Source organism: Peromyscus maniculatus, chromosome 9, assembly GCF_049852395.1.
Source record: "Peromyscus maniculatus bairdii isolate BWxNUB_F1_BW_parent chromosome 9, HU_Pman_BW_mat_3.1, whole genome shotgun sequence".
Taxonomy (NCBI): domain Eukaryota; kingdom Metazoa; phylum Chordata; class Mammalia; order Rodentia; family Cricetidae; genus Peromyscus; species Peromyscus maniculatus.
Window position 1 is genome coordinate 19,281,039 of NC_134860.1, and position 19,360 is coordinate 19,300,398.

A 19,360-nucleotide genomic window follows, 5' to 3' on the forward strand; every position below is an offset into this window, starting at 1 on the left:
ATTTGCATTTTCTCTATGATTCAAATCTTACTTTTATATTAGTTCTACTATCGTGTCCAGCCAAATGTATTTGAAAAAAGAATTGCAAAAGATTCTAGCTTTTATTTTTATTATTGCTGCCTGATTTTGCATTTGTCCTGAATAAATAAAGAGATAGGAAGCAAAAAGCAGGGTGACAGGAAAGAAAAAATGTACTTTGTGAATAAAATATTCTATGCATAATCAATAGTAATAACCTTTCCTGTTGATTTCTTTGTCCAATACATGTGGTTCCTACTTTTTCATAAATGTATAAACTATATTCATACACATTTTGTATTAAAAAAAACCTAAATCTTTCTGTGGAATTAATACAACAAGCACAAATACATCATATTGTGTGGAACTTTGAATTTACTCGTTTATGTTACATATTGGACCCCGGTCATGTTTTGGAATTAATATTTCCCATCATCCCTTGCAGTTAGTGCTGCCCATATGACAGAACAACAACCAGTTAGATGTAGCTAGAAGTTCCTGCCTGAGACAAATAGTTAAATCTCCTATAGTAGGAAGGATCTGGCCTGTTTGTGTTTGCTCCTCTCTTCCCATGACCTCATCTTGCTTAGACTGGAGAGTTCACCAGTTCTCTCATCTCAAGATCAGTGGTCATGAGGAACTAGCTCATGTGAAGTATGGGAGTAGAAAATAAACAGCATTGGTTGCTTTCATGGTTTGAACATAAAATGTTACTATCACCTTGGGCGCTTGGGTTTCTTTCCCTGCTACTAAATTTTGAGAAATGTTTGGCTTCTGAGGGGAATGGCCCAACAATACATGGATTCTATGATGATTTCACAATACAGTGATGTTATTGCATGATGGCGCAGAAAATTGTAGTGGGGGAGGGTCGTTGAAGGAGGTCGGGTAGTCACTAGGGACCTATGACTGGGCTTATCTGTTCCCTTTGTTCCTTCCTGTACTTCCTTTGTGCTTCTGATATTGAGTGCCCAGATCTGCCATGCTTTCCCCACCAAAATGAAACTGTGAACAAAAACACAGAATTCCTCCCTGCAATTGTGTCTCTCAGGTATCTGGTCACAGCAACAATAGAGCTAACTAGCATAGACCCCCTGACAACTCCAAATACAACACTGGTTACCATTGTACCAGCTTTGGAGTGTCTATGTCCAGAAAGTTTGTGTAGTGAAGAGTAAAACTTACCAAGTTTTTCAAGGTTCTGATCAAATGACTATGAACATCACAGACTTGGGCAAACAATAACATGGTGGGATTTTTAAAATATTGCTTTGTAAGAATAGATCATTGTAAATAGTCTTTCCTAAGTAACTTTACCTAAAGGTAAGATTAATCTACTTAGAATAGTCTTCTGAAAAATGAAGAAAGTTTTTAAACAGAATAACTCTTCTGAATATATTTACAATATTCTAATTTTTTAGAAAGAGGAGACAGTCCAGTGATAATATTTTTTCCTTTTCTTTGACAGCTTCCTTAAGTTGTAAAATGGTTTCCTAATTTTCCACAGTGTTACAAAAAATGTGTCACTGGTATAATTTTACTGAGGAACATTGACTTGTGCCTTAATAACACATGACATGTTGAAATTAGGAACTGAAATCAATTATTAGAAAGACAGTTTTGAAAGATTTGCCCATGGGGATTAAACATATTAATAAGGTCATCACGACTTTGTGAGGCACTGGATTGAGAAAATCAGAAAACAGCTCACTTTGACTCTAAGTGCCTCCAAACCCCGGCAGAAACTTCCCACAGTTCCCACAAGTGTGAGCTGCATCGTGCTGATAAGAAATAGAAAGTAATTTCTTACATATAATATATGAACTCTTTAAATTGATTTTTAAATCTGTTCTTTCTAAATTGTCTATTTTGTGGCTCATCCTGATAGTCTCATCGCCTAGAAAGCCACCCGTGACAGCTGTTGCATACCAAGCATGCAGTCATTTTTATTAGAAAATATGTTTGTCCATCATCCTCTGATGCACAAAACTTTATCAGATGTTGGCTTCCATGGGGAAGGTGAGATATATTGCCATTCAACAATTTTAACATACGGTTTCTAAGGATGATGTTGCTAAAACTTTTATATGTCTATCCCAAATAGACTATTAAAGGCATAAAATATTTTCATATATGATGGTAATATATGTAGAAAATATATGTAGAAATAGAGGCTAGAGAGAAGGTTCAGAAGTTAAGAGCCATCTTTCTGCTCTTGCTGGGGACCCTACCTGAGGTCCAAGCACCCTCACCAGGCATCTCACAACCATCTGAATTCAAACTCCACATAATCTTATGTCCTCTTCTGGCTCTGTGGGCCCCTGCATGCATATGGGTGTACTCACACACAGGTACACACATGCATATAATTAAAAATAAAATATATTTAAAGTTATGAAAATGAAAATTAAAAGATAAAGTTACTGCATAATCAAAAGTGTAAAACATTAACTTGTTAAAAGTTAAATTGTCATTATATTCATAAGTATGGCAAAGATAATGATATATGCTTATGTAAAAGAATCATGTAATTTATGGAAACTTGAATGTAAACTATGCCACAACAGGCAAAGATAACATAGGCAGACATTAAGTGTACAGCGTCAGCTCATGTATTGTGATGCAAATAGTTTATGTACAAGACCAATATACAATTTATATGCACACCATATATTACCACTAATTATTATAATTAGCATTGCACAAATAACTCTTTAAAATATGTCAGCCAATCAAAGTTCTAGATGACCTGAAAATACAAGAATAAACATTCCTCATGTCATTTAAATGACAAAGTCAAAAGTGAGAATCCAATGTTAAAACATTATTCAGGAATTTAATTCCTTAACTTAAAAGCATGAAGTGCTCATTGCCACTCTGCTTGTATGTTGCTGTGGAATAAATTTTTGTTCCTCTACAATTTCTGTAGTGAAACTGTAACCACAGTGGGATTGTCTTTCCAGGTGAGGCCTTTGGGAGGTAAATGGGTCCTAAGGGTGAAGTAAATTGGATTAGTGCAGCCAGCTAATCACTAAGTGAGGACAGAGGATGACCATGAGAAGGATTCTCATCAGACATTAAGCATGCTACCATTCTGATACCTGAATTCCAGCCACTAGAATAATGAGATCAAATTTTGTTATTCATAGTGTATCCAATCTGTGGTATTGTTATAGTACCCTGAACTGATTCATCAAATTGTATATAAAATAACAGTAACACAATAGACACAATGAATATAGTTATTCTTTCGAATTTTAAGCTTTATAAAGAATCACATTAAAAATGTACTAATTTTAAAAAGAAAACACTCTGAAACATGTTTTCCTTATACAGAGACATATAGACTAATATCTTTCTGTCATAATTATTCTACTTCGGGCAAAGGCAAACACAGCCCCAAGCCTTGCAGTCTCTGCTCTCTGCCACAGCCTTTGAGATGACTAGAAGTGGAAAGATAACAATGCAATGTTATCTTTCACAGGTACAGCTGGGAAAATTCTATTAGGAATGAGAACTGGTAATCAAAATTATAAGATGACATAGAGTTAGTATTAAAATATAGATTTCTGAGCAGTTACCAGATGTGTTCCAGCATGAACTCGTAAACACTCTTAAAAAGTAGAACGAGGGGCTGCAGAGAGGTCTCAGAGGTTAAGAGCATTTGTTGCTTTTGCAAAGGACCTGGATCCAGTTCCCAACACCCACATGGGTGCTCACAATTATCTGTAATTTAAGTTCCAGGGGTTCTGATACCCTCTTCTGACCTCCATAATCACTGGGCATGCCCAAAGTACACATACATACATGCAGACAAAACATTCATACACAAACATTTTTATTAACATTTTTATTGATTCTTTAGGAATTTCACATTATGCACCCCAGTCTCATTCATTTTCTAGTCTTTCCACATCCACAATCCACCTTTGTAGTCTCCTCCCCCTGCAATAAAATAAAAGAAATAAAAATAATTTAAAAAACAAACAAAAAAAAACACTACTTTGCTCTTCCATCTTTCCCACCTCTCCATCACATACTCATTTGTCTCAGTGGACTTGGGAGATGCAGTGTGTCACACAGTACACTGTTTTGTCCACTCAGTTTTACATGCAAACACTCACTGCAATGAGTTACTGGTCTGGTTCAAGGCCTCTGGCTTCTGGTACACACCATCAATACTGGACTCTCACTGAAACTCCTCCTGGATATCCTGCTGTTGCCCCCTGTCATGGAGTTCTCATAGCCATGGTTCAGTGGGACCAGTCCCTTCATATACTTCAGCAGGTCATAGGTGGGGGTAGATGTTGGGGTGGGCCAACTCAAAGCCCTGAATGTGTGCCTGGGTGGTAGTCGAGTTGGTCAATCTGGGCCTCCACTGGTACTGCACCCACCATGCAAGTGTCAGGGCCAGCTCTTCCATGCCCACATAATCAGGGCCAGCTCTCTAGAATGCATGGTGAGGGTGGAGCCATCTCTCCTGTTGTGGTGGCTGGCAAGAGAAAAGGCAGTTCTCCCAGGGATATCTAGAGCCAGAGCCAACTCTCCTGCACCCACACCACTGGGGCCAGTTCTTCCAGGGGGAAAGAAGCAGCTCTCCTGCTGAGGTGGCCAGCAAGGGGTTAGTCAGCTCTCCAGTGCTCTGGCTACCAGGGCCAGCTTTCCTATAGTTCCCAGTGGTAACACCACCCCCAGACATCAACACAGATCCTGGCTGCAGTTGAACCACAGACCTAGACATGGCCCTTGCCCACAGCTTGGGATAGGATGTCACCATGGCCCCAGGCAGAAGCACAGGTTATTTAAGTAGGTATGGCCCTGACAGCACCATGGCCCTTGGGCATCAACATGGCCTCAGGTGGGGGCTCAGCATATGCAAACTTTTGAATATATCTAAAAATAGGAGAAAAAAGTATCAGGAAAGAGAAGGAAATAGGAATATAGGATACTTTCAAGAATGACAATTTAATAGTAACATAAATATCTGTGCAAACACAATAGAGGTTTTCAGAGTCTATAAAATTAGTTTTGTTAGACTTAAGGAAAGAAATTGATTGAAGAAAAATCTATGATATTGTCTGATATGGTTTTTCAACACATGCAGAGGAAATGTATAAAATAACTCTCACAATGGAGAGAAAATCACTAGCACCTAAAAGGTCACAAGGTTGTAACATGCCACTTGAGTAATAAGATACTGAAAGGAAATGAATGCTATCATTTAGGAATGTGTACAACCCCCAGAATAATCACTGAAATCATCAACCAAGGAAATACTTGAAAGAATTTATCATAATCATCATCATCATATCATCATCATCATCATCATCATCACCATATCACTATCATCATCATCATCATCATCATCATCATCATCATCATCATTATTATGGTGAACATGTGCATGTGCATGTGTGTTTGTATGTTTATATACATGAGTAAAAGTACTTGGGAAGGCCAGAAGTGAGCATCAGAGCTCCTGCAACTGGAGTTAAACAGGTTGGTAAGTGACACCCTACTTAGGTGTTAGGAATTCAAACCCAGTCCTCTTCAAGAGCAGGTTACCTTTTAACCACTGAATCACCTCTACATTCCCACAAAGAAAAATTTAAAAACACTGTAGATGAATTAAAATTGAATGCTAAAAATGCAGTCAAAGACAAGGAAGAGAGGAATAGAAAAGACAGAATAAATAAAAAAGTGATAGATAACTCCAGTTAAATTTTAAGTAAAAATTAGATTATGGTGAAATAATTGATATAAAGAGGTACAGAAAACATTGGAGACTTTCAAAGTCAAGAAATACTTCGAGTAATTTAAAGATCTAATTTTTATTTTAAATTACATGTATGTGTGTATGGGTGGGTGGTATTTGCATGTGATTGGAGTTCCTGTGGAGGGCAGAAGAGGCCATTGGATCCACAGGACCTGGAGTTACAAGCAGTCGGGAGTCCCCTCACAAGGCTACTAAGAACTGAACTCAGGATTTCTATAAACGTAGTACATGCTATTAACCACTAAATCTTTTCTCCAGTTCCTATTTTGAGTAAATTTAAACAGAGAGTTGTGACTATACACCCTTCGTAGATATATTGTGAGGACAAAATAGATCATGAGCATATTCATATGGTAATAATAGGCTGTCTTTAATAACCACATCCAAATAGTAATAACAAAGTTAGAAAACAAATATGACTGTAAAAATCAAGGGCATCAAGGAAAATAACCTGAAATATTAAATGGAAACTGAAAATATCCAAATAATCTCCCCTTTTCTACATAGCATAAACCTTATTTCTGAGTTCATACTATGATAGTCCTAGATACCGGACAAATATAGTAGTACTGAATATCCCACCTGCTGAAATTATAGTAATTAAATAACCCTTTCCACTTAGAAATGTCAAAGTTCTTTAGAAAACCACTGAGTCTCACAACTGACAAAGGACACAGTCCAGAAAGTAGAATAATTTTCACTTGATATTGGGAAACTACAGAGAGTACTGGGGTCAACTCAAATGAACCAAGTGTCAATAAGATGTTCCCATGTCCCAAAAGGAGATGATTGTAACAACCACCAAAGATTAATGGATGACATTTATAAATACATATCATATCTGTTAATATGTGTGGAGTTATAACAATAAAAGAACACAAAACAAAACAATGTAGGCATGTTTAGAGGCTACTAGAGGGGAGCAATACATAAAGGAACACCTCTTGTGATGACTGGCTTTTATTTTATAAGCTCTACTTCAAGAAACCCAGCAATGGCTGGGTAAAGGCATTCTTGAGAGAAGAATGAATCTCAGCTAATTCATTCCTCCCAGTAGAAGTAAAACTAGAATGTCACCACTTTGCAAACCTCAGTGGCTTTGTGCAGTTACTCCTTGGTAATCAATTGCTAGCGATCCATATGGAAAACACTGACTGTCAGTGAGTTGGGGATGAATAGAAGATTATAACAAACTTGAAGCCCATAATCATCATCAGCACCACACACAGAGACAAGAAATTGTGAACATTCTGCAACTTCTGACAACATGCAAAATATTCTTGAACAAATTCAAAACAAGACTTTATCAGTCATCTTGGCAAGTTACTAGTCCTTAAGGAAGATATGACAGAAAGAAAACACAGGAAAAACAATCTACTTCCTTTATAAAAAAAAAAAAAGAAGAGATATCTTTTGTGATTTAAAAGATTCTTTGAAAGACACTGAACTGAGTAAATGTCTCATTCTAACCTCTGGTGGGACTCAACAGTTGACAGGAATAGGGCAACTTAGAAGATTTGAATGCTACCTGCATATCCAGTGGTATTAAGGGATAATTCTTTCTATTTAGTACTGGCAAAATAGTGTGTTAATTTTTAAATAGAGTCCTAATCTCCTCAATACACATTCTGAAATATTTATAAAGGAAGGAGAGAATAGCTAGAATTAGCTTGAACTGATCTATTAGGACATGGTGGTACTGGTGAAATAGGGAAGAAATACCACTGAAAAGATGTTGGGCATCCACAGCCCATGTCAAGAGGGGAAATGTACATCCATTATACAATTTCACCCTTTCCAGACATATCTAAAATTACTTTATTCTAATAGAAAAAGGCATTTTCAGATTGAAAAAGTGCTAAAAGGAAGACATTAAGACAATGTTCCAAACAGTTTTTCAAATCACATTCATGAGTCTGTGTTATTAAGCATGTGAAAAAATTCTATTAGTTTTTTCATATTGGAAATAAAACTAAGGTTGCAAGAAAAAATGGCATACACACTATTAGGAAGTTATTGATAATAATCTGCTCTTGTTGTTAACAAGACGTTATATTTTTCAGTAATTTAAAAGATATTATTTTAATTTATACTTAAATATAATTAACATACTATTAAACATTTAAACCAACCACTAAAAGTATTAAGAACATAATGAAAAATATAAAATAGAAGTAACTGCCAAAAGAGAGGAGAAAGGAGGAAATAGCCTGGAAAAGAATAAAGAAAGGCATACAATAAAATGTTAAAGGTGAATTCAATATACTTATAATCACAATCAATCCAAAAAGACTAAATTCTGCTTTTCAAAGACAAAGCTTGTCAAGTGAAATTCAAGACCAGAACAGTCTTATACTCCTTGCCAGACTCAAACAAGAAACAAATAACATGAGCAGTTTGACAGTAGAGTATGAAGTTTTGCATCAGTCATACAGACTGGGTAGCATTCCTGTTATCTATGGTTATATTTTTTTGTGGTTCCACTCCACAGTGAACAAGGCCTGAATATGTTACATGGCAAACTCCAGAAAACAAATTCTTATTTTAAACAAACCAACCAAAAAAAAAAAAACAATTTTAAGTTACAAACCATGCACTATTATGAATAGCATGATAAAGTCTCACAGCATTGCACTCTGCTCCTCCAGTGGCATGAATCTTCCCTATGCTCAGAGTTTCTACTGTGTTACCTGCTAACAGCAGTCATCATACTGGTTGATGTGACCCTGTACTACTGTGCTCAATGGATTCTTATTTTGTTTAATAATGGCCCCCCAAACAGAAGGATTCATGCTGGCATTTTTCATGAAAAAAACAGAAAGACTGAGAAAGAAGGTGGATTGATGGGTTGATATAGAGAGTATATTACTTTAAAACTATAATATGTAATTTGAAAGGATTATAAAAATAAATCAGCCAGGCAGTGGTGGCACACACCTTTAATCCCAGCACTCCAGAGGCAGAGGCCAATGGATCTCTGTTAAGTTCTGGCCAGGCTGGTGTACAGAGTGAGTTCCAGGGTAGCCAGGGATACCTGGACTATAGAAACAATGTTTTAAAGTACTTAAAAAAATCAGCTCATGAGAACCATGCAAGGCAAAGCTGAAAGTGTACAGCAGAGTCAAGACAACGTGGGAAGATTTGTACCTAGTTGTGCATATGTATATATATGTATGTATGTATGTATGTATGTATGTATATTTATATGTGTGTGTATAGGTATGTATATGTAAGATAAATTATTTGAACTTTCTATTAAGAGTTGGTTTTTGTAGTGTTGAGGATTGAACCCAGGGCCTGTGCATGCTAAGCAATGTACAGCCCCATAACTAATGTACAGCCCCCACCTTCAACTTAAGAATTTATGAGAAAAAATAAATTAAAAAGCCATAAGTACAATGTAACAAATATAAAAATAATAAGACTGCAAAAAAAGCCTACTTCTAAGAAAAGACTAAATAATTTTAAAACTTTCTGAAGTAAAAACAGAGGGAAAGTACAATGATTAATATTTGGAATAGCTCAAAAAAGGGGATATAATTATAGCTTCAATTTGCACAGAAACTGAATAATATATATTATATATAAGCTTTGTTAAAAAAGTAAAACTATAAAAATACTAACAACAAAATTGATTCAAGAAAATATTCAGATTTTTTGTCTCTATATACATATGTATACACACACACACACACACATACACATATATCACTATGTTTAGCCTATAACACCAAACTGTTCATTTTTGATTCAGAAATAAAGAGTAGCTGGTTAACTGAGTTAAAAGTTTTCGAAAGATATGATGTCTAAAAGAAAAAACTTGACATCATCACACAAAGATGTCAAACTTTGTTGTCAATCTGGAAGATACAGGTGACAGCACAATAGAGATACACGGCACACTTTCAGGAGTGTTATTTAAAAGCCGACTAAAGCTTGGGATCTGGCTCAGTGGTAGAACTCTCGTCTAGAATGCATGGGGTTCTAACAGGCGGGGCATGATGGTGCACACTCATAATCCCTGCATTCAGAAGGCAGAGAGGCAGATCCCTGTGAGTTCAAGGCCAGTCTGGTCTACAGAGCAAGTTCAAAGAATTTCTAAATTATACATATACTGACTATTCCTAAGTGTTTCTGGATAGACATCTTCATACTCTGTGTTAGACATGGAACATTGTGACATTTGAAAAAATAAAACCACGATAGTATACTTAGACTTGTCAATAGTTAGGTATGTATCCTATAATCAGGTATATACACAGAAATTTGTACAAAAAAAAAAAAAGAAGAAGACAGTGGCATTCACTATAGATCAACTCCAGAAGTAAGTCAAATGTATCTCTACAGCAAATTGGCTCGAATTATTTGTGGTATGATTATAGACTGGAGAAGAGCAGGAAAAGGAATGGACTGTGGTGACGCATGGTAGCGTGAAGGAAATTCCAGAAGGACATGGGATGGACAGAGAAAGTGGCACAATGACACAGAAGAATCTAATGTGAATACAAACATCAAGAGCAAAGTGGCTACGTAAGATATTGTTGAGTGATCTGTGCGTGTGTTATAAAGCTACAAATAAAAAGAACAGAGTACTCAGGATTCAAGATGGTGGTCCTCTAGGAGAGAGCAGGATCAGATAAGCTTGTAATCAAAAGGGTAACACAGAACTTCAAAGGTATTTTAATTTGTCAGGGTTTTAAAATTATATTACTGTGTGAGGGTGGGCATGACCAGCCTCCACCTCACATTTTCAACTGAACAATGGATACTTAAGTGTTTCTGTCATTAAGAATACATATGTTGTGCATGTATGTGTATATTTGTCAGTTAGTGATTTGCTACATGAAAACCAAAGGTTATAATAAAAGATTTGGCAAAAATTAAATATGTTTTATGTAGTTGCTTACTCATTCAAATTTGCAGCTTATACTAATTAGAAGCATGTGATTTGAGGTAACTCTAGGCTTAATTCAGTGCAATCAAATACTCAGCATGATAATTCTGAGTGTTGACAGTTTCTTTTTGTATATTAAGTCATGATTTGCTGCCTTACATTCATATACATGTGCAATGTATGTGGGCACCCGGTAAAGCCCCTTCACTACTCTATTAATACAATATATAAACACATTTTCCTTTAATTCACTTCTCTTTTCATCAGATATTCCAGGCTCTCTCTGGGTATGAAGTCAAGCGTTGCTATGTTCAGATGAATTTTCTGGCCCAAGGAGATAATTTTGCACACAGTCAATAGCAATATCCCAGAAGTGAGCCAGAAAACTCAGCCAGTAAAACAAAATTCAATAGTAATATCAGAACACAGAAACCCTTAAAAATAGACTGTATGTTTCCAAAGAGCATACCAGCAAATGCAAGATGGCACTCAGAATACCTACGTAGATCAGAGGAAATGATGCCATTTTGTTAGATAAGCTGCCACTTTGGTGAGAAGGGGCACAAAAATCATTTTGCCTATAACTCCCAAGTGGTGCCTATACTACTTAGTTCATTGAAAGTCAATTTATGGTAATAGATTGCACAGAGCTGTGCATCAAAGCTCAGGTAAAGTTCTCACTTTATTGACATATCATCCCATTGTCACACTACCTAGTCATGCATGAAAACAAAACAAAAATAGCTTAAGTGTGAAGACAAGCATTTTTAGTCCAGACTGTATATTTTCATTAATGCAGAATGTAGCATTTTTGTCAGCTCCCTGAACTCAGCATGGCCATCTGTGCAAATCTAAAACCAACGAGATGACAAAAGGTGACTAATTAAAACACGACTTCTTTCAAAATCCATCATGTCACAGCACAGTGTGCCACCCGTGGCCTCAGGACTTGTGATCAACATGACATAGGTGTGGCTGTCACATTGCTTAAATTAACTTCATCTCCAGAGAACCATGTTTATGCCTTGGAGAACTTTTTACTTGAGGGTAGATGGCACTGGGCTCCAAAATTCTGAACTTGGATTGGTTGTAAAGGATGCCAGAAGCTACAGCCATAACATCTGTCAACATGGCTGCCTTAACTTGAACTGAACAAAGGTGACACACCAATAGACATGCTGATGTGGATATGGGCCAGCCCACCTGGTCTCACCTCTGTACAAAGAGCTATAGGCAATTAGGGAATGCTGATAACAGGGAAATAGGCTTCTCTAGAGAAGAGCATACTAATAGATTATCCAGTACCAATATTTTAGTCCTGAAAACATACACACACACACACACACACACACACACACACACACACACACACACACACACACTACAGGTAACATGCATAGGTTTTCATATATGTATGTGTCCTAGTCAGTGTTCTATTGTGAAAAGACACCATGACCATGGCAACTCTTATGAAAGAAAGCATTTAATTTGGGGCTTGCTTATAGTTTCAGAGGTTCAGTCCATTATCATCATGGCAGGCAACACGACAGCATGCAGGCAGGCAGACATGGTGCTGGAGAAGGAGCAGAAGTTCTACATCTGGATCCACAGGCAGCAGGAAGAGACTCTAGGCTTGACACGGGCTTTTGAAAGTCACCCCCAGTGACACACTTCCTGCAAGTCCACACCTCCTAATCCTTTCAACGAGTGCTACTCCCTAGTGACCAAGCATTTAAATTTATGTCTATGGGGGTCATTCTTATTTAAACCACCATAGTGTATATGCATAGATCAAGAATAAATAAAAAATGAGACCATGATTTTGAAAAAAATGGGAAGGTTTAAAGGGAGGAAACAGAAGGGAGAAATGATATAATTATATTCTAATTTCAAAAAAATGAAAGAAATAATTTTAAAAAAGAGTAGATGGCAATTGTGCCTTATAAAACTGTTGTCTGGTACAGACTTGTTCATACACATGAGTTCAAACGTGTAAGTTTTGCAACCTCAGTGATAGTATGGAAGACTCAAAATCTGGTGGTTTGAATGAGGAATGTCCACATAAGCTCCCATATTGGAACACTAGGTCCCCAGTTGGAGGTGCTCTTTGAGTAGGTTGTAGAACATTTAAGAAGTCTATCCTTGCTGGAAGAAGTAGGTTACTGAGGCCAGGTTGTCTGTATTTATAGTTTTGTTTCATTTTCTGTTCATTCTCTCAGCTTCCTGCTACTGCCACTATGTCTGGCACCTGTTACCATGCCTCCACCTCACCTAATGGATTCTTAGACCCTCTAGACTCCTAAGCCAAAATAAACCATTTCTTTCTACAGTTACCTTTGGTCATGGTGTTCCAAAACAGCAACAGAAAAGTAACAGAGTATCCAGAACTATGGAAATTGAAAAGTATTTCTCCAACTTAAAAGGGCGTTTGTTTTCCTATGAACACACAGATATTCACATGCATATCTGCATATCTGCTTCACCTAATCTTATATATCAATTAAAAAACATTTTTATTTATTGTTTGAAAAGTTCATATATGTACATACTTAAAAGAAAAAAAACAACCTTACCTACACCATTACCTACTTGTGGTATGATTGGTAGCCATGCAAGGACAAGTTTGTGTATCTTGTAGAGTGGCCTTTTTGGGTGTTGGTCAATTATTAATTCAATAACCACTAACATCATTCCCCAGGTAACATAAGCCTTGAGAAATATTTAGTGTGACAATACATAGGTCAATGCAATTAAAAGTATACAAACACTGAAATGGATGGAGAGGTGGTTCAGCCATAGTCTACCTTCAGGCTCCTTTCTGTCTTTAGAAAATATAGGTGATGTGGGGAGCATCTGGCACTGTCCATATAGACTGAAGATCAAGCCCAGCTGGGGTCACAGAAAGCATCAATGTCAGAGACACAGTACTATTTAGGACAGTGAAGCTTTGCTGCTCATGTTCTACTATGTCATAAGTAGATGAGTGTTTATTCAACAGCAAACATTAAACAACTGTAGAGCAAGCCAGTGGCACTTAGCAATGAATAATATTCAAGGAATGGGTTGGATGACAAGGAATCAGGAGAATGGGAGAAAACATTCCCACAGGGCAGGAATGTGTGTGGTCACAAAGTTCTCTTCTGCAGGACACACTGAAGAGTAAGGCTAGGATACCACACCAGCTGAGTTCAGAGCTCAGCTCTGTCATTGTTCACCTGCACAGCTTGTGTCCGATGACTCTGCCAGCCTGTGCTGCTGCTTACCACATCTGTAGTTTAGAGACTCTAATAACTTCCACCCCCACAGGCCTAGGCAGCAGTGTAATGAATCCAAGGCCAGCCTGTGGTGTGCATAAAGAGTTGGAGCTCAGTGAGTTGGAGGCCCAGATCCACAAATGATTAAAAATAAATTGTATGAAGATAAAACAGAAAAGTCCATAGCAACATCATGTACTTGTGAGCATGAAACACATTGAAAGCATGTGACATACATGTATCTATTTTGATACATGTATCTGATTTGAACACATATTTTATCTATCCATTGCCTTCAGCTCTGTCACAACCATTGACAGTCTTAACCACGCTTGTCTCAGAATTTGATGGGCTTCAAGACCAGACTTCAGTTAAATACGACAACCTCCTTGAATATTGTCTGCTTCATACTCACACATCTCCAACTCATTTGCTGAGAATCAGTACATGTAAACACACACACATATGTATGTATATATCTGTGCTTAATTGGATTCTTTTATAGGATTCTAATTTATTAAAATTTCTTCAAACACTTTTTATCATTACACTTACTTGTTTATTTAGTGATGTGTGTGTGTGTGTGTGTGTGTGTGTGTGTGTGTGTGTGTGTATCCTTCTAATAATTTATGTATGAAGGTCAGAGGACAACTTTTAAGAGTTGACTCTCGCCTGGCAGTGGTGGCACATGCCTTTAATCCCAGCACTTGGGAGGCAGAGGCAGGCAGATCTCTGTGAGTTCGAGGCTAGCCTGGTCTACAAAGCGAGTCCCAGGAAAGGTGCAAAGCTACACAGAGAAACCCTGTCTCAAAAAAAAAAAAAGAGTTGACTCTCTCCTTTCTACCCTGCAAGTTGCAGGGATAAAACTCAGGTCATCGGACTTGGCAGCAAGTGTCTTTATATACTGAAACATCTTGCAGGCCCCTTCAGACACCTTATAAGGGAGTAGCTGGCAAGTTGAGAGAGCAATGTCTCTGCCACCAGGCACCTTGTTTACTTGGGCATCACAATGTTAGTGTATCAGTAAAAGCCTATTTTGGACTGGGTTCATGCACAAGGCAGACTATGACTCATCCAGAATTCAGAAGGATGATTATTAATCATGTCAGTACCCTCTTATATTAATATTCTTGAATGCCTCTGACTGAAGCACTCCCAGTACTTTGGAAGGTTTAAAGAGGAAAAATTACAAAAGAATGGTTATCCTGAGAGTTACAGCTTTATAAGAAAGAAAGAAAGAAAGAAAGAAAGAAAGAAAGAAAGAAAGAGAGAGAGAGAGAGAGGGAGGGAGGGAGGGAGGGAGGGAGGGAGGGAGGGAGGGAGGGAGGGAGGGAGGGAGGGAGGGAGGGAGAAAGAAAAACCCTTGAGAAATGCATGACATGAGGCTCTTTGTTTGAATGCAGTTTTCGATTCTGTCAGAGCTTTCCTTCATGAGTTAAATATGTGGCTCGGGGGGGAAAAGCGTGCTGAATTTATAGCTCATACTTTTCTCCATTCAGGCAGCACTTAGAGGTGCGCATGGTGGTGGGGGCGGGGATGAGAATGAGCACAGAGAGTTTCCAGCCAGTTCCCCTGAATTCTCTGACAAGTCAGTGTACTGGATACTGCACTGGTGAGGTTTGGGGGCAACTTGAAACAAGGTATGTTATTTTGAAAGAAGGAACTTCAGTTGAGAAAATGCCTTCATTGGATTGGACTGAAAGCAAGCCTGGGTTGGGGTGGGGGAATTTTCTTGATTAATGAATGTGGGAGGGCCCAAAAAGCTGTGGGCAGTACCATCCCTGGGCAGGAAGTCCTGGGTTAGGTAAGAAAGCAGGCTGAATAAGCCATTGGAATCAGGCTAGCAAGGAGAATCCCTCCATGATCTCTGCTTCAGTTCCTGCTTTGAACTCCGGCCCTCACTTCACTTCATGATGACTACAACCTTCCATGTTCAATAAACCCTTCCCTTCACAAGTTACTTTTGACCATGGTCCTTTTTTTCAAGACATGGTTTCTCTGTGTATCTTTGGAGCTATCCTGGACCTCACTTTGTAGACCAGGCTAGCCTCATACTCACAGAGATCCACCTACCTCTGCCTCCAGAGTGCTGGGATTAAAGGTGTGTGCCACCACTTCCCAACTGATCATGGTCTTTATCACAGCAATATAAACCAATTTGGATAGAAATTGGTAGCAGGATCATGGTATTCCTGTGATAGACCTAACTATGATGTTTTGGGCAGAACTACTAAGGATTTTAGCACTTGGTGCTAGAAAATCCTTTAAGTGTTTAGAGCTTAATGAGATGCAGGCATTTGGAAGATAATTCTGAGAGTAGTATAGACTCTAGAGGCCTAGCTTGTGGATTTTCAAATAGAATGGAGGACTCTATCAGGATTGTATGTTTGACATTTTGAACTAAGAATCTGTACAAGTGTAACCTTTGCTTTGTTGTGACAATTGATATTGATTAGCTGAAAGTAAAAAATCAGCTGTATTTTTGACCATCACCACTGAGGTGAAATTTTTTGGGAGAGTTTCCTTGGGGTCAGCACTCAGAAGCTGTGGTCCAGAGGGTGCCAGGGGCTGCATTTCATACTGGAAGTTGAACTTGGTAATGTGTAACAGTCTCCCACATGGTGGTACTGGCTTTGAAGGCATAAAGGGGTGATGGAGTACAGCTGAGGCTTGTCACAGCGAGAGGCCATTGGTGAAGGTGCAATAGAAGGCCCAGGATGGAAGAGGTCATAAAGAAAGACTGAGGTTTGTCTCCAGGGGCCACGGGAGAAGGTGCAGCCTGGGGAGACCCTGGCATATTGGAGATGTCTAGACTGTGGGACCACCACCAAGGATAGCAACTGTTGTGGAGTGGAATCAGCCTGAGTCTATGAAACAAACTATATGTGCTTTGAATGGCAGAACTTGAGAATTGGAGTAGCCCAAGCTCTTTGGAGCCCAGAAGATCATGAGTAAATCCCAGATGCTAGACTTTGAGCTACAAGATTTAATTTATATAATTGGGTTTGGTTTTGCTCTGTTCAGCTCTCACTGCACTCTGGTACTTCCCTCTTCTAATAAGAATTGTATAACTTATTTTTTTATTTTACAGGAGTCCAAAGTTAATTGACTTTGGATTTTTAGGAAGACATGAGAATTTTAAAGGGACTTTGGATATTTTGTTTTATTTTTATGTTTTATTATTTATTTATTCATTTTTCAAGGCACATTTAATTTAATATCAAGAATTCAATACAAAAGGCCCAAATACAATGAAGGAACACATTCCCCCATTTAATACCAACGACAATGCTGTTCAACATGTGCCTGCTGAGTGAGATGAGGGTTTACTGAATAACGGGAGTCTCTTCACGGCCAATACCTTAAACAATCTTGTTGTGAAATGCATACTCAGAATGCTGCAAACACTTGAACCTGAAGTGTGAGACCACACCTTCACGTTTGTACAGTCCTCCATTAAGGTTATCTACAGTTTCCACGACCATTCAAAGAACAAACCATTGATAGAAACCACATAGATTTAAGGCTCCATTACATAATAAAGAGCTCAGAGCTAATGGATAAATATATGCGCTACCTGTACCGGTAGTTATGACTTGATTGTCTCACAGCTTATTAGAAGTTGGTGCTTAGAATGTAAACCCTTTAAAAGTAAAATTCTCATTTGAGTTTTGACCCAGTAGTTCAATGATCATGAAGTCCACAGTCTTATTGGCACAACTGATGTACAGTGTCTCTAAGTCACTATGCTCAAGGTTAAGAGTGATGCATATTCCACTTTTACATTTTACTGGACTTTTACATGTTCAATTCATGATTTAAAACCTCTAGGTTTTCAATCCCCCAAACTGTCTCAAGACACAGTGTGCCACAGACTTAATATGTTTTCCCCTTTATTTTCTTCAAACAGAAACCTTTCTCAAGAGTCTACATGCTCAAGAAGGGGAATTTTTCGGAGGTGACCTCTTCTTCGGAATAGTCCGACGGCATCAGGCCTCCGAAGCAAGGGGAAGGGGAAGAGAAAAGCTGAAACACAAGGTCCATCTGGTAAGTTTTACATTAACCATTACAAGCTAGACAGTATGAGAATGTGGCTTTTTTGGCTCAAAAAAAGTCTGAGTCTTGGTGTGGAAACGAGTACTTGGCTGTCCTACCACAGCTTTCTCTAGATGGGACTGTCAGGGAAGTCTTGACTGGGGAGTATGATTTGTTTACCTATCAGGCGTGAACTTCCAGGCACTCAGTTCATTTTGGGCTTGTTCCAGCTTGTCTTAGTCTGTTCCAGTTCACCTTTCATTTTTAGGAAAAACAAGTTGATCACTGGGCCTACCATTGTTGATCGCAGTTGGGCAACACTCGGCTGCTGGACTTGCTTGAGGTACTGGATTTGAGTAGTACACTCTTGAATCTCCTGTTCCTTGGTTGCTAATCGCATGACAAGAATGTTTTCTCTGAGTGCAGACTCCTGCTGTTGCTGCCTTAGTTTTTCTTCAGATTCCCTTAAGCCAGTCACATCATTTGAATTAAGGTCTGTGTACTTTCCCTCCAAAGCTTGAACATATGCTTCATATTGTTTCCATTTTAGAATCAACTCATCCCGTGCCATAACTTTGAAGTCTGTTTTGCTCAATCGGACCTTTTTAGGAAGAAGTTCTTCGTTGGTCATCTTGCACCCCGAGACGCGCCTCTCGGCCACAGCCCCGGTCACCCCACCGGCGCCTCCAGGGAGGAGGAAAGGCGAAGGGAGGCCTTCCGGCTGGCTCGGAGCCTCAGGACGCGGAGGAGCTGCCGCAGCCAGCCGCTGCACGGAGACCGGAGACCGTCTGCCTTATTTATTTATTTTGAGGCAGGATTTCTCTGTTTAGTTCTGGCTGTCCTAGAACTCACTTTGTAGACCATGTTGACCTCGAACTCAGAGATCTGCTTGTCTCTGCCTCCTAAATGCTGGCATTAAAGGCATGCACCACCACCATCTGGCCTGACTGGATATTTTAGAGAAATTGAACTGTTAAGGTGTTTGAGTTTTTGAAGACTAGAAATTCTAAAACTGGAGGGTGTTTTATATTGATATATTGATATTAATTTGAGATCTTGGGGATGGACAATAAATAAAGTAAATAAAAATTAAATTAAAATAAAACAAACAACAAAAGGAATGGGGAGGTACTGTAGATTTTAAAATAAATGATAGTAACAACCATAGAACTATTCATTTATAGCCTAAATCCTTTCACAGACCGAAGTTTCTGTGTGCAGTTAATATTTGTTATTCTGTCAATATTCTTGGTTCTTCTGATATTTAATCTTTTTTGATTGTATCATGTCTTAGAGATGAGTAAAGAACACTGGTGGATGTGTGATCAAGGCCATTTTCAAGAATATTAGATGATGTGATTCATACCACTGATGAGAGATGAT

The 19,360-nt window shown here is 38.3% G+C and overlaps 1 pseudogene; it reads right to left on the reverse strand.

The window, feature by feature from the left end:
• Positions 1–17,935: 17,935 nt before the first annotated feature.
• On the reverse strand, positions 17,936–18,637 carry LOC102904635 (pre-mRNA-splicing regulator WTAP pseudogene; annotated as a pseudogene).
• Positions 18,638–19,360: the final 723 nt, after the last annotated feature.